At 46.6% G+C, this 15,124-nt stretch overlaps 1 pseudogene across 1 annotated transcript; it reads left to right on the plus strand.

The window, feature by feature from the left end:
- Positions 1-1,845: 1,845 nt before the first annotated feature.
- LOC149339521 (steroid 17-alpha-hydroxylase/17,20 lyase-like) lies at positions 1,846-14,851 on the plus strand (annotated as a pseudogene). Its single transcript, XR_016283808.1, has 9 exons — positions 1,846-2,008; positions 3,096-3,275; positions 4,769-4,862; positions 5,711-5,866; positions 11,584-11,792; positions 12,999-13,124; positions 13,370-13,474; positions 13,739-13,870; positions 14,504-14,851. The product of XR_016283808.1 is annotated as a steroid 17-alpha-hydroxylase/17,20 lyase-like (transcript).
- Positions 14,852-15,124: the final 273 nt, after the last annotated feature.

Raw genomic sequence — 15,124 nt, forward strand, 5'->3', positions numbered from 1 at the left:
TTGCGGGGCAAGAGTAATGGCCGTCGCACTATTTGATGATAGCGCCCCAAAGCTTCGATAGGAAGGCGATAATGATTGAGAGTCAAGAGGTCATCGGTAGCATCCATCACACAATACTCGTCTTTTTGCGTTGTCAGGTTTAACAACAGCGTGACGTCTCCGGTAGAACGAACAAGAAATAGCGAATAAAGAAAATTTATTACCTGCCTCCGTGACGTAAAGGCCACGTAAGGCATGCTGAATTTTGAGGTGCGACCTATTTTAGGTTCACCTTGTTATTTGTAAAATCTTGACCTCGCCCACAATTCCAGGTGGCGTGGCGAGGTATCGGAGCACTTATAATATGGCCTATCTACATAAATGGACAGTTATTGTCTTTCCAGTATTTCCTTTTTTGCCTACCAACGCGTATTAGGCTTTTCTTTCAATAGATGCAGCAAGCCTTCGACAGGGTAAGTTTCAGCAGTCGTTCTTTGACGCGTTCACCGCCTCTAACCACGTCATTTAAATTTATTTCCTCCTCTTCTTTAACATGCAAGATGACTGCAAGTACTGGTGCCAAGATTCTGCTGCTCTGTTATCCATGCAGGATTAACTTGGAATTCGAGCTTTAAACTTCAAGGCATCTTTTCCGTTCTCTTTGCTTTTAACCTGACGTCGCTAGAGGTCGCGTAAGTGTACTTATGTTCTGTATGTCTAAATCGAGCACAAAAATCATAACAACTCCTGTTCTTTCCTTTTTCGCAAAACAGTACAGGGCACTATTTGCGAGGTACTGTACTGATTGTATCGGCTGTCCTGCACAACAGGCATGAGCTGTGGTGTACAGACGCAATACATGTTCTTGTGTACTTCTGGAAATGCCTGCGGGCGAAAAGTTATACAGTTAGTCACTGCAGAATTTTCCGCTCCGTTCTGTTTCTGTTCAGAGTTCAGTTTTACGAATCGGAAAGGAAATTCTAATATCACATTTCAGCAAAAAGCGTCATTTCAGTTTTCAGCCATAATGTTAAACACGTTGGTAAACATAGACGATCTATACAGAAAGCAAACAGAAATGTCATGACGAACGTGTTCTAGCGTTCTATGCAACGTATAGTCAGGCGGCAGCGCTGTGGCCTTAATAGTCGGCTATCCTAAGAAATAGAACATAGCAGTAGGGCAAAACTTCACTGCCTTCACTTGTCCACTGTATAGAGACTACAACACACGGCGAAAAATAAGCGTCCTATTCCGACAACACGCGGGGAAGTCTAATCTGCAGACTTGCTTCGCAAATTGGAGAACAAGGACGCATAGCACAATGCCGTGGCGAATGTCTATTTTCGAAAGCACAGATGAGCAATTTTTTGAGTTTTTATGCATCTACAGGCAGAGAGAATCACCCTTAGACTGACTGCTGAGAAACTCGTTCACTGCGTAATCGAATAGTAAGGCGAAGCTGTCTCACACATTTGAAAAAACTATTGCGATCATCGCTTCTGTTAATGCAGTAATCGCTCATAGCTTATTTAAATGGCAGCTTCCTGTACAACTAGTTTTTCATAGACTGAACTTCCTTGATTTGCTCGTTTCACTGGATGTAGTGAGCACGAAATTCGTAAGGAACTCGGACTCGGACCTCAACACGACTTTTGTGCAAACGAGTGAGAAACACTCTGAGCAGTTCTATTTTCTGGAACAGCCATCACCGTTCATCCTGTGACCATAACAGCGTCGTTGTCTCGCTTTATGCTTACAGCTTGACGTTGAAACATCGATACAGTGCTGATGCGACTCCCTACACTGCGTTTACATGTCAGACCACACTTTGATCACTTTCCATTCCTTACAGCAGACGCAGCCATGAGCGTTCTCATTGAGAAGCTCGCCTTTTTCTTGTGGAACTGGCGCTGGCTCACCACGGCACTGGTCTTCGGCGTAACATACCTGGTGGGCCGCTTCTACCACAAGGTGTCCAAGTATCCCAAAGGACCATTCCCGCTGCCACTAGTCGGGAACCTTCTGGGTAATTTCATCTGGCTGGGCAAAGCACGTCTTTCTAAAGATGCCATTTTTCGTAACATTTCTGCGGCATCGGTATGACAGTATCAGTTTCCAGCAGAACGGTGGTTGCAAATCTTTATTGGGGATACTTGTAATTTTCAGCAAAGAACTGTACATGTACCAGGGACGCAAATGCACTCTACATGACCGCCGTGCACCAGCACAAAGTATTTCTCCGCTTTTGCAGCTATTGGAATGTCCTAAATACTCTTCATGCATTCCCTGTGAGGTACACAGCCGACTAAGGTCGATGTCATAAACAACGAGATTTTAAGGCGTTCGAATCAAAGCCACCGTGAAATTAATATACAGAGAAGATCATGTGTCCTAAATAAGGCCGCCACAAAGCGGCGCCGCTATTCGGTATGGAAAGACTGCGAGGAATGTGACAAGGTCAAAAAATCAATAGCCATCAGGGACATTAAGCTGGCCATAGCAATGAATATCTTTCGAAGGCATCTTCAGCAGAAAACAAAAGAAAAGCTGCAGACAAGACACTGATTTACTCTTACGGTTTCTGTCGTGCTCAGCAGCTTTGAAAGTTTTTTTTCTGCTGCGACTTTGTGCCAAACGTTAGGAAAGATTTAAGGATTAACCATCTTGGAGCCTGGTTTCCGAGGTCTTTTAATGACATAGGTCCTACGACCGCAGTTTGCTCTACTTGACTGCGAGGTAGGCGCCCCAGATGTTTCAATAGGGCGGGTGTGGCAAACTGTATTGCAGCTGCTACCTGCATTGGCGTCAGTTTAGCTTACCTCCGACACACGAAACAAATGTGTTTAGGCTAAAAGACTTCCAAGGAAAACAACTTCTCGCCATATATCGCACGTTCAGTTGTTCGTGGTCGCGCAGCGAATTAATTCCAATGGTTCTGTTCATTCCCATTCCATAATTGCGACAGCACTGCACCATTTCTTGCCCACAAGTTGGGGGAGATGGAGCCGAGTGTCTGTCTTAGACGGCCATTGCCGCTTTATTAGCACGTGTAGAAGAAATTGCCCATGGCAGTTCTTCCTACTCATCGTGCGCGTCCTCCATTCATCGCGCAGTACTTCGCAACGTCAATGACTTGCACTCTAAAGCAACCGAGTGGGCCAAAACATACGGCGACGTCTTCACGCTTTGGATGGCCGAGAAGCCCATGGTGATCCTTAACAGCCACAGCGCCATACGGGAGGCGTTTCTTGAGCGCCGACACGAGTTCGCCGGACGCATCCACACCAGGATGGGTGAGCTCCAAATACGGATTATAGAATCTTTGTCGCACACCTCCACTCCCTAGCAAGTACATATTTTTCCTCGGTATAACTTCAACGAATATAATATTTGCAGGCGACGTAGTGTTTTTAGATGCCATGATTAATTCTACTACCACACATATTCACATAGAATTCAATACCTCTTGTCTCAAAGTGCATACATCTCATCTTCGCCCCAGCCCCCACCTAATGTTCTCTTTGCTGATTTGAGGCTACATTCGTACTTTAGAATTAGCTCGATCCGCTCCATACTATACTACGTTATGTCCCTTACCCAACGCTAACTGATTTCCTTCGACATTTCTGCAAGGTTTCTTATCTACAGGGTTCGAAACTTTCATATCGTGGGACATACGGCTACGGGACATAGTGTAGCTCGCTAGTGCCCTGCATAGCAAACTACGTACATTACCTAATTCTCGTGAGCACTGCTTGATAATGTTGGTAAGGCTGCTATTCATCGCCTGTACCTTAACCCTTTTGGCCATGTTGTCCTCTATTAAGGAAAGCAAGCAATATTGTTTAACCTTTTCATTAAAATTTGTTGTGTGCATTACCGGTTTGTTAGAGATGACAAAAAAGGGGGGTAGGAGGAGCGAGTAAGGACACTCGAAACACACACAAATTAATCAGAATAAGGAACCGATATATTGCAGTTACAACTCAATTCTTGTTCGCGCACTTCAATAGGGCTCGCACTGTTCCATGCATGTCCGCTCGTCACGCCCGCGCACCCCAAACTCTGCGCTTCCGGCCATCAACGCTGATGAATCGACGCGCCTCACTCGCGAAAAACAAACATCACCAGCACAAACGGCATCTAGACGGCGCCGGGAAGAGAGGAAAGAGGATAGACAGGCGATGCGGTAGGCACTCAGGACCGACCGGCGCACCGAGCCAGATTCACGTGAGCGCCACTTGAGTCGAGGAGACGACTGCCGCCGTCTGGGCGGGAGTAGGCGCCGATATGCAATTGCGTCGTACGACCGCTTACAGGTTGTCTTATGAGTTCCACAAATCGGCGAGGCTGTCGGAAAAGCTGGAGGGCCTGTGCACCGCAACCACAGAAATTTTTAGCAACGGAGATTCCAGTTACACAATATAATAAGCGCCATATACCTATCCACATCCTTCATCCCACTTCAGCCCTTCGTAACATATCATGCCCTGCATAATTCAACCGTGCGAGTATATATAAGCAGACTTACATATAGTTGCACCTATCAAAGCTGTGTCTTGCTAAATAGACGCTTTAAATCACTCATGCCTATTTTCTTCGCATCCAGCCTCTGTTGGACGCACAATCCTGGGAGCCAAAAAGAGCTTTTTTCCTACTAGCCATCTAACTCCAAGTGTTACACAGGCCATAGGCCCATCAGGATTGGAATCCGCAATACACGACTACCATTTCAATGTTGTTTAATTTTTTTTCTAATCATGGGTTTGGTGCGCTTACTTTCAAGGCGAACTGCAACTTCAAGGGCATCATGACATTCTCTTCGAAGACTACAACCCCCGACGGAAAGCACTTCGCAAGGTTGCTCTGCTCGCCGTCAGGCGAGTACTCCTTGCCCTCTTATCCAGAGCACTTTCCTTCTTCTCTGATGCACTGCAGCGGACAAGTATTTTCGCCACGCCTGCGCACGCTCATACGCTTGGAGGCTAACATACCTTGAAAATGTTTCAACTTTCTCACTCTTATAAATAGGCAGTGGAGAGAGCGCTTAATACGGACGTCTTGTGGGATGAAGCTTTGCGGCTTTGATTACGCATTTCCCAACAAAGATTAAACGAGTGATGTGTTTCCACCCAAGGTGGCGTCAGGCCAAAATATGAAGCATTATAACCAATATATTCAAGCTTGGTAGCACATGCAGCGAGTCAAATCTTTTGTGGATGCCTGCGTTGAAACGTCACAACGCCAACTAACACGTGACGTCGTTTTGAGGCTACGGGTAAACATCATGCAACACAAGAGATATTTGACCGACCTCGACCGAATTCATTAGAAAGGGTATGCACAGTCCTTGTCAAAAATAACACCCCAAGGGGTTTTCTTCCAAACCATGTAGCGGGGCTCTTAAGCGCCTTTGACAGTCCTAAGCTTGGGAGGGATGAGGACTTAAGTTCCTCCAGGCTTCGTGAGATTATGGTCCCGAGTATGCAAAAGGAGCCGCGCTGCAGGGCTCACAAGCAGACCCCTTGGGCTGTATACATGACAAAGACTGTACATAGTGCGTGCGACCTTACAGCTTCACTGCTTCTTGCACTGAAGCCATCTCTCCTGATAAGAATACTAATGGCGAGATTCGATGTTTTTTTTCTGTTCCCTTTGACATCCCAGTGTGTGCGCCTTGCTTCGAGTGGACATTCTTAATAACTACCCGCTCTTTCAATCGTTACAGAAAATACGCCGTGAGCGATTCACTGGAAAAGCTTTGCACGGACGTTGTTGACAATTTCGTGGACTCGTTGGAAAGAGGGCCGCAGACTGTCGACTCAAGGAAGCCATTTTTCCGCATCCTGTACGACCTCATAAGAGTGTCGGTCTACGGGACAAGGTTGGAACGGGAATAATTTTTTATACTTCGTAATTTGTACATGACTATTATTGCTTGCAACACTGACCACCCACAAAGTTTTCCAAGCTTTCAATCAATCAGTCAACCAATCAATCAATGTTTTATTACTGTTATGCGCACAAAAAATTCACAGAAGCCGCTCTGACTTTGGTAAACCATTGATGTTGGATGTTGAATGCGTTATTTCGCCTCCAGTGTGTGGATAACTCATCGCGCACGCATTTATTGCTTCAAACTTAAAATACTTCTGCCGCTGAAGTAGCAAACACGTTGAACCCGTCATTGTTACTGGAAAGGTACCGTTGGTACCGCCTTTGCCAAAAGTAACTCGGCAGTGCTTATAGTGGAGACCTTAAATCGTCATCATCATCATCAGCCTGAATACTCCCACTGCAGGGACAAGGCCTAACCCATGTCTCTCCAGTTACACCGGTCCTTGGCCAGTTGCGGCCATCATATCTCCGCAAACTTCTCAATCTCATCCGTCCACCTAACTTTCTGCCGCGCCCTGCATTTGCCTTCTTACGGAGAGCTTACGGCAATCCTAAAAGCTAAAATGTCTCAAAAGGTGAGGGAATGGGTTATCCTTATCTTAGATATCTAGATCTTAAGAGGTGCCAAAAGTGCTCTTCTACATCACCTAGAAACTAACTCCGTTGTCTGGTTACTTCTGGAAATACAGGTCATCCTATATTTGTGCCATGCAGCATTTTAAAAAAATAGCATTTTAATGGTGCCCTAACACCTTGGAAGTAAACGCACCTACGAAAGTGCTATTTTTTTTCCCCTGATTTCGTTACCTACGGCCAGCCCCTGCGAACAGTAAGATATAGCTGAGGCCCGCGGCCATCAGACTAAACATCAAGAAAAATCACACCTCCCCTCTTGCTACGAGTGTTACGGGTGCCAAAAAGCACCAAAACATTCGCAACATCACTCGTATAGGCGGTGTGTGTGGGTTCCCAGATGGGTATCTAATAAGGCCAGAACTTGCGCAACAAGTTTTAAACAACATGCCAAGGACTGATAGATGTGACAACGTTTCAGAGGATCTAAAACGCCATCTGTCGGCCGTGAATTAGTCGTGGTCACTATGCACATCGGGGGAAAACGTGTATGCTGGTCAAAAGGTTTGCGCGCTGCTTATAAATTGACAACGTAAAGGTTAGGACGAAGTGCACACAGCCAACCGCAGCTGGCAACGATAGCTTGTATAGGTAAGGTATGACGTCATACCTTTAGTATACAAGGCAATACATAGACTCAAAAAGGTTGCAGGAAAACACAAATTCACAGTCATGACGAAAGCCTCAGAAATGCTGAAACAACTGTGCAAGAAGATCAATGCGAAAAACTTCAAACGCCAGGCAAAGACACGCAAAATTAAGCACAAGTTCAGCAAAAGTAAGCGCAAGTTTCAATTCATCTCTCCAGCCAATGCGGGCGTTTTCACGTTTCTTGAGCGACACGGGCCTCGACTCGCGTTTGTCATGCCATCAAATGGGCGTGAACGTATTCTCATCTCTCATCTCACCACATCGTCACCCATCACGACCCTCTTTCTTCTCCTCTTCGTCTTGCCCAGAGCAGAATAGCAGGCCACATATCCATATTTTCGGCCGACCTCTTTGTCCTTCTTTTCATTAAGCTTATCTCTCTCTCTCTCTCTCTCTCTCTCTCTCTATCAGTTTATCTCTTGCTCCATCGGGCTTGTTTATGATACTGTCACCGGACGCCGGTAGAACGTTCTCTCTTCAGAACAGTACTTGGCAAGAGCCCTGGGCAGAGCACAGCCGACCGACCCTAGAACCGAGCAGAAGACGACGTAGTCCGGCGCGCGACAAAGGACGAAGACAGACCGCATGGGGGCGCCGGTAGAGTGTCTAAATTAAGTATGGCATTGCCCCTCCCCTCTGGAAAGGCATCGACTCGATGCCTGAAAAAGAGGGGGAGCCACGCGTGGGCGTGAACAGAGTCCCAGGCACTGAACGTGGCCAGAGATGTCCTAGCGGGCATGCTATGGCTTGAGCCTGGCGACGTGCACAATTTCGGATGTCGGCGGGCGTCTTGAAGAGCGAACACTCCCATGCGGTCGCACTTCATGCGTAACGTCGCTGAGTTTGCGGAGTACCTCGTAGGGGCCAAAATAACGGCGCAAAAGCTTCTCGGAGCAACCGCGCAGACGGATGGGGCTCCAAACCCACACTTGATCGCCGGGATGGTAAATGACTTCGCGATGACGAAGGCTGTAGCGGTGAGCACTGACTTCTTGCCGCACGCAGGTTCGTTCCCGAGCCAGCCTACCGGCAGCCTCTGCATGGCGAACGAATGCATCAGCGTCGGCAACGGATGGCTGCGCAATATCGGGCAACAACACCGTGTCCAGCGTAGTCACGACTTCACGACCGTGCACCAAACGAAATAGCGTGAACCCCGTCGTCTCTTGAAGGGCAGTATTGTAAGCAATCGTGACGTACGGAAGTATTTGGTGCCAGTTCTTATGGTCATCGTCGACGTACATAGAAATCATATCAGCGATAGTCTTATTAAGGCGCTCGGTTAGGCCGTTCGTTTGAGGATGGTAAGCTGTGGTCTTACGATGACTTGTGCCACTGAGCAGCATAACTTCCTGAGTAAGCGTGGACGTGAACGCTGTGCCTCGGTCAGTTAAAACAACATAAGGGGCGCCATAGCGGAGGACTATGCTGATGATGAAAAAGTCCGAAATTTCAGCAGCAGTGCCGCGGGGAAGGGCTTTCGTCTCGCAATACCGGGTGAGGTAGTCAGTGGCAACCACAATATACCGGTTACCCAATGATGACGTGAGAAATGGACCCAGTAAGTCCTTGCCGGCTTGGTAGAAAGAGATTCTCTGCGGAGCAATAGGTTAGAGCAAGCCAGCCGGCTTGAAAGGTGGTTTTTTCCGATGTTGAAACTTGCGGCAAGTGCGTACGTAAAGCTTGACAGCCACAGAAAACCTGGGCCAGTAATAATAGTGACGAACTCGTGACATCGTACGAGAAAATCCGAGGTGGCCGGAAGGAAGCTCGTCGTGGCATGCCTGCAAGACGTCAGTGCGGAGCGCCGTTGGAACCACGAGCAGGTATCCAGAGTCCGTGGGACCGTAGTTTCGTTTGTAAAGGACGCCATCCCGCAAGCAAAACGACGACAAGCCACGCGCGAATAGACGAGGGGGTAACGAGGCGGTACCCTCGAGATAACCCAGGTCATCAGAGCTGGACGGGATAGGAGCACGGGACAAGCAGTCTGCATCGCTGTGTTTGTTGCCCGACTTGTAGACAACTGTAACATCAAATTCCTGCAAGCGAAGGCTCCAACGAGCTAGTCGGAAAGAGGGGTCTTTAAGGTTCGCGAGCCAACACAGTGAGTGGTGGTCACTCACGACCCGAAACGGGCGACCATACAAGTAGGGTCAAAACTTCGTTATCGCCTACACAACAGCTAGGCACTCCTTTTCAGTAGAAGGCTCGCCAGTGGAAGCCGCCGGAAGTCTCGCCAGGTGCGGGTGTCGGATTCGTGGTTTTCGAACCACGTCTTGGCGGCGTCCTGGAGAGCAAAATAGGCGTGTCGAAGTTTGCGGTCCTCGTCCCACAGATTAAATTCAGTAACCCTGTCGTACCCGTCCAACGAGTCATCTACATCCTCAAACTTGTCACCATGAAACGACGCGGGCGTATGAGGAGTATGGAGAGGTAGCGGTGGCGAACTCACAGATTGCTGGATGGTCTGGCTGGCCGGCGTAGAGGTCATCGTGCGGGATGGCGCAGTGAGGAGATTGTATTCGGGGGCTAAGCCTCTCAAGCGGCGGCTCCACTTGTGGACAGGTGTCGTGTACATGGGGTGTCGCTGAGCGCTGAAGGTTCCTGGAACTTCTTCTTACATGGATCGGTACCCAGCACCTCCACCAAAATGTCACCGGACGCCGGTAGAACGTTCTCCCTGGCAGAACAGTACTTGGCAAGAGCCCTGAGCAGAGCACAGCCGACCGACCCTAGAACCCAGCAGAAAACAACGAAGTCCGGCGTGCGACAAAGGACGAAGACAGACCGCACGGGGGCGCCGGTAGACCGTCTAAAATAACTGTGGAAATATTCCGCTTTCGTACGGGAATTCCTAAATTTGCCAAAGTGAAACATGCGTCAAAGAAAGACTGAGACGACACAAAAACACATGAATTTAGTTGCTAATAGGACGGGGCAATTAGTAATTTGGACGGTCATTTGAAAATATGCGTGATATGCGTCTCCTAGTTTCATGAAGCAGACATTCTTGCGTGTTCAAAAGACAGGCGGACGCGAGCGATATTAGAAGTGTGTAGCGTGAACTCGGGACAACACTACATATGCGTCTGCACCCCATCAGTTGCTCTGATGCATAGGGACATAGAGCAACCTAGGTTCATAATTCCTGTCGCTAAGCAAACAAAACAAACTCCGCAACTGAAAACACAGCCTCGCAAAGAACCACATCATTAAATAACCACTATTGACTGATAAGACTTCAGAGGAGGTTTTTATCTCTCGTTTTTATATGTTTTCTTTATTTTTCATGTGTTCCAAGTGTTCTCAGCTACCGCTTCCAGAGGCAGAGTGGAGCAGAGAGTTGCTAGTTGTTCTTCACTGTGTGTTCCTCGCCCTTTTCTTTACATTGTCCCGCCAATTCTGAGCAGCACAAAAACTTGTTTACCAACATAGTGTTACACCAACTAGCTCCCGTTCAGCCTTTGTTGGGAATAGCACGTGACTGACAGGTATCTCTTAATTGTGAGCCAATGTTTTTATCAGAGCTTCCACCGTGGACATCTCATTAGATAAGTGAGGAAACTCTTTGGAGGAATTATTCGTGATCTAGGCACAGATCTTTATCATTTTCCAGTCAGAGTAATTATCTCATAAACATCAATTATTCAATCAATCAGCCTTTATTTTCTCTATATTAGAGAAGGAGACAGGAGTAAAAGCTCGAAAGCTTGACAGAGGTCCTGCCCCCTTTTTTCACGTTGGCATTGCAACAGACAAGAGGCAATAAATTCTGCGCTATACATTATAGCACAAAAGAAGATAACACACCTTGGAAAAAAAAGCAAAAAGTACCAACACAAGAATTCATGCAGCGTCATGACAAAAATTTGTTCACAAAAAATTTCTTAATACCAGTACTTGAATGCTGGAAAGGGTCAAGCATTTCTTTAAGTTATTTAATAGCACTGGCAGCGTATACGAGATCGATTGTTCTGAGTAATATATATGCTCTAGGTGTAGGAACTAGCCAAATTTCTTTATTTCTGGTTTGTGGAATATGGGTGTTTTTTGCAAGTTCTCCCAAATTACCAACATAATTTTCATTGCTCCGCGAAGTACTTTTGAAGCTCATTAAAAGTCTGTACTCGTGTAAAGCAAAGACTGGCAGGACATTCACGTCTTATTAGCATAATTTTTTATCGTCATCTTCAAAGCCCGTAGCACCGAGTGGCTGCAAGTAAAATATTAGCTTTCGGTGTTGTTTACCTTTCTATTTGTACGAACGTACACATTTACGCCAAGTTCGGCGCGAACATAATGGCACGTTCGCTGCATGTGGTTGCCAGAGTACTTTGCCACTCATTCGCTCAAACAACTGCCAATTACACTCCCTTAAAGAATTTTTTATCGAACTGTGTTTGGTTCTTTTATCAGGCTCGACGACAACAGCAAAGATATACGTCGCCTTGAAGAGATCGATCATGAGTTCCTCAAGGTTGCGCCCAATGGTCTTCCGAGCGACATCGCGCCCTGGCTGGCACTTTTATACCACAGGAGAGAGACGAAAATTGAAGACATATTCCGAGAATTTAGGGAGATCGTCGACAGGCTGTTCACCAAGGCTGAAGCCGCCTACGTACCAGGTATGCTCACGAAACTGCACGCTACCTATTTGTTTAGAAGTTTTTTGAAAGATCAACACGAATGACAAAGGTACAAGTTGTGAATGTGTCCATATGCCGAGATCTGACTCTTGCAGTGCACCTCCCGAAGGTAGGGCATTGTTGTAATAGGAGTTGTAAGGCCTCAGTTCTGAATAGCTAAGTCAGTGAGAATGCCGACGCAGTTTGTACGCTGGAATAGTAGCCTGGACAAACCCAGGTTTATTGGTGGCAAAGTTACCACACTATCCATACGATATAACTCCAACCTAAGGCAGTTACAAGTTGCAGACTCGAGCTGTCAAGTGTAGTTTTTTTACGCACATGCTTACATATCTTAGGTTTATGTGATTCGCAGTGTTATTGTGCGTCGTACAGAAATCAGTCCCGAAGATGACAAAGGCGAGGGAGAGGATTTGCCTAGATATCCTTCCCTGTGGAAGCGCCTCTGCAGCTGTGTGCTCTGATAATATTGCCACAATGCCCTTCACTGTTAATCATTCTCCTCCCTGAAGGTGGCTGTTAGCGCACTAACCACTCTCTAAAAGAAGAAAATCTTAAGGTGATGACCGCCCATGACACAGCAATTAGAGCAAAACCTTCGTTCGGAAAGCTGATGAGCTCCAACTCAGTTGTAGCTCATCGTCGCATATGCAGTCATAACCTCTCTGCAGTAATATAGAGCTGATTCGACAGTCATAGAAAGAGAAAAAATGCCATAAAGCCCCTAGAGAAGCATTACAAGAATTTTTAATTGGCACTATAGTAATCTATTAACGCATGTAGCAACACGCTTTTACAGATTCATTGGCAGACAAATTTATACTGTTTTGTGTTTTTCTATTTATTTCAGCAGCAGACGATACACACAGATACATGCATCCTACGGGCGTGGCTGCATCTAAAAGGAATACCAGTGCGTTCTAGTGCACTCATAGCTCAGCACTGTGACTGATGTATAAATAATCATTTTTAACAAAAAAGTTCAATGTTACTACTTTTTAGTGAATTTCCAACACTGAAGGCTATTAGCCGCTGCCAACCAGAGGAGCAACACAACAGCGGTGTTTACTTTAAGCGAGTAGTTTAGTGATAGCTTCAGAGGTTGGTTGAATTGTTTCCGGAGTTTTTTTTTCTTTTTTGCCCAGTTTCGCAGCGTTTACAAGTTACTGTTTTTACTTCGCACAGGCAAAGCAGAGAACTTCACGCAAGCCATGCTTGCCGCTCGAGAAGAAGCCATCCAGGAAGAAAAAGGTGACGCCGTATACTTGACCAAAGGCAACATGGTGCAGGTTGTCCTAGACATCTTTGTGGGTACGTAGCGGCTGTGTGGATTTCACGACCTTCTTTTTTGGTGCGTCATTACGGGTCTCTTTTCTCTGTCTCCGTATTGAAAAATATTGCAACATAAAACAGGCATAGAGTTCAATTTCACACTTTTTCATATAGCATATTTAATATACAACGTACTAAAACAAGTGACATTCAAAAAACTCGTCTAGAGTTTTCTAGCTATTATTTCACAGCGTTCTTTGCTATTGCTCTTGATTTCATTACAGCTGCCACCGAAACTTCGGCCGCCGAACTTCAGTGGCTGTTTCTGATTATGGCCAAAGAACCAAGGATTCAAGAAAAGATCCAGAAAGAAATCGAGGACAACATCGGCAAGAACTTATTTCGAATAAGTTCATTTGTTTTGTAAAAATCAAGCCGCGATGCATTTTCGCTGCTAAATTTAAAAGCTCGGTGTAGGTCACATAACTATGCGCAGCATTGGAAATTTTAAAAATTTCAAAGCGAAGCATCTTGGCACGTCGCCCACGATTTTAGAAATTAACTTAATATGCCTAAGAATATAAGTCCTGGATGATTTCATGCTCCCCAAAGTGCCAAGTTCAGAGAAATTATCGATACATGCCCCTCTCCAGGAAACACTCCTCCCGTTTACAAAGACCGAGCCAAGTTCCCGTTCACCGTGGCCTGCCTTCTGGAGACGCTCAGGTTGTGGCCAATAACTCCGCTTGGCCTCCCGCACAAGACGACCACGGACACTAAAGTCGGTGAGCATTAACAGCGATGTCATTATGTCTTAACTAAATCATTAAACAGAAGCAAAGAGAGGGCAGTTTGTTTTATCTTTAAAACCATGACACAACTACATGAAACCCACAGAGCAAACACGACTAAGAAAACCAAAAATTTTTGTAATGCGAACTGATATCACTCTGATCAAACTGATGAGCCACCGATAATGAAATAATCACAGCTTGCCATGTGCCACTGTTGTCTCGTGCAGAGTTCCGGTCATGTCTTTTATGGCATTTTACGCATGTGTTTTCTGCACTTTTTTGAGACTGTCCGCCAATGTATTTAAACAGTGGAAAAGCCTCATTAAACGTATGTTTTAAGTTTAGCGCTGTGTCTGGGTCTCATCTCGTCCACGTGGTATGCGCTGCACTGACAATGATATCCACTGTTATAGCAAACGCGAAAATGCAAATTTTGACCATCCCGCCCAGCTTTCTTACCATCGTCTTCAGTTTTCATCACCATACGCACAGTTTGCTTGCCGGTACAGCACGACCGCAAGGAGCAGTAGCAAATAAGGTAGCAGAGGCGAGCATGACATCGTCCGCCCTTACCAGAACACTCGGCGCAAGTTGTAGTCAGTTCTTCGATTCGCTCTTCCACAGGTGAGGTTACAATCCCCAAGGGCGCTGGCATCATGTACAACGCCTACGCCGCCAATCATGACCCCAAGATCTGGGACGATCCAGAAGAATTCCGTCCTGAACGATTCCTAGACCTCGCCACAGGGAAGCTGCGTCAGGACTTGGGGCCGCTCCTCACCTTCGGCATGGGTCCCCGCACTTGCCCCGGGGAGAAGCTGGCACACGTGGACATGTTCTACATCCTGCGTCATGCAGAGGCTCAGCTGCAGCGCACCCTGGAAGCCCTCGGACGTGAACATCGGCGGCTATGGTTCCAGCCTGTTTCTCCTTCCGGTGAAGCAGAACAGCGTGCTCACGAGGAAAAATTAAAGTGTCTCGGGTCAGCCTTTTTGTCCTCACGAAGAGGCTGCACATTAAACTGAACGAAAATAGGAAGCCAGAGTGTGCGTGCAAGATTTAAAACCCCAGTTTCGCTTTTGAGCGCCGCAGAGGCAAGTGCAGATCACACAAGGTCACAAGTGTAGATCCGAATTGCTTGTTTGTTTCTTGCTACGCTGGTGATGATGGCTGTGGTGTTGGCCATGGCTGGCAGTGATGGTATGGGGAAATTCGTAGTTGCCGCTTTGGAGAAAATTACTCTCG

The sequence above is a fragment of the Amblyomma mixtum genome, chromosome 6, assembly GCF_055824585.1.
Source record: "Amblyomma mixtum isolate Tamu chromosome 6, ASM5582458v1, whole genome shotgun sequence".
NCBI lineage: Eukaryota > Metazoa > Arthropoda > Arachnida > Ixodida > Ixodidae > Amblyomma > Amblyomma mixtum.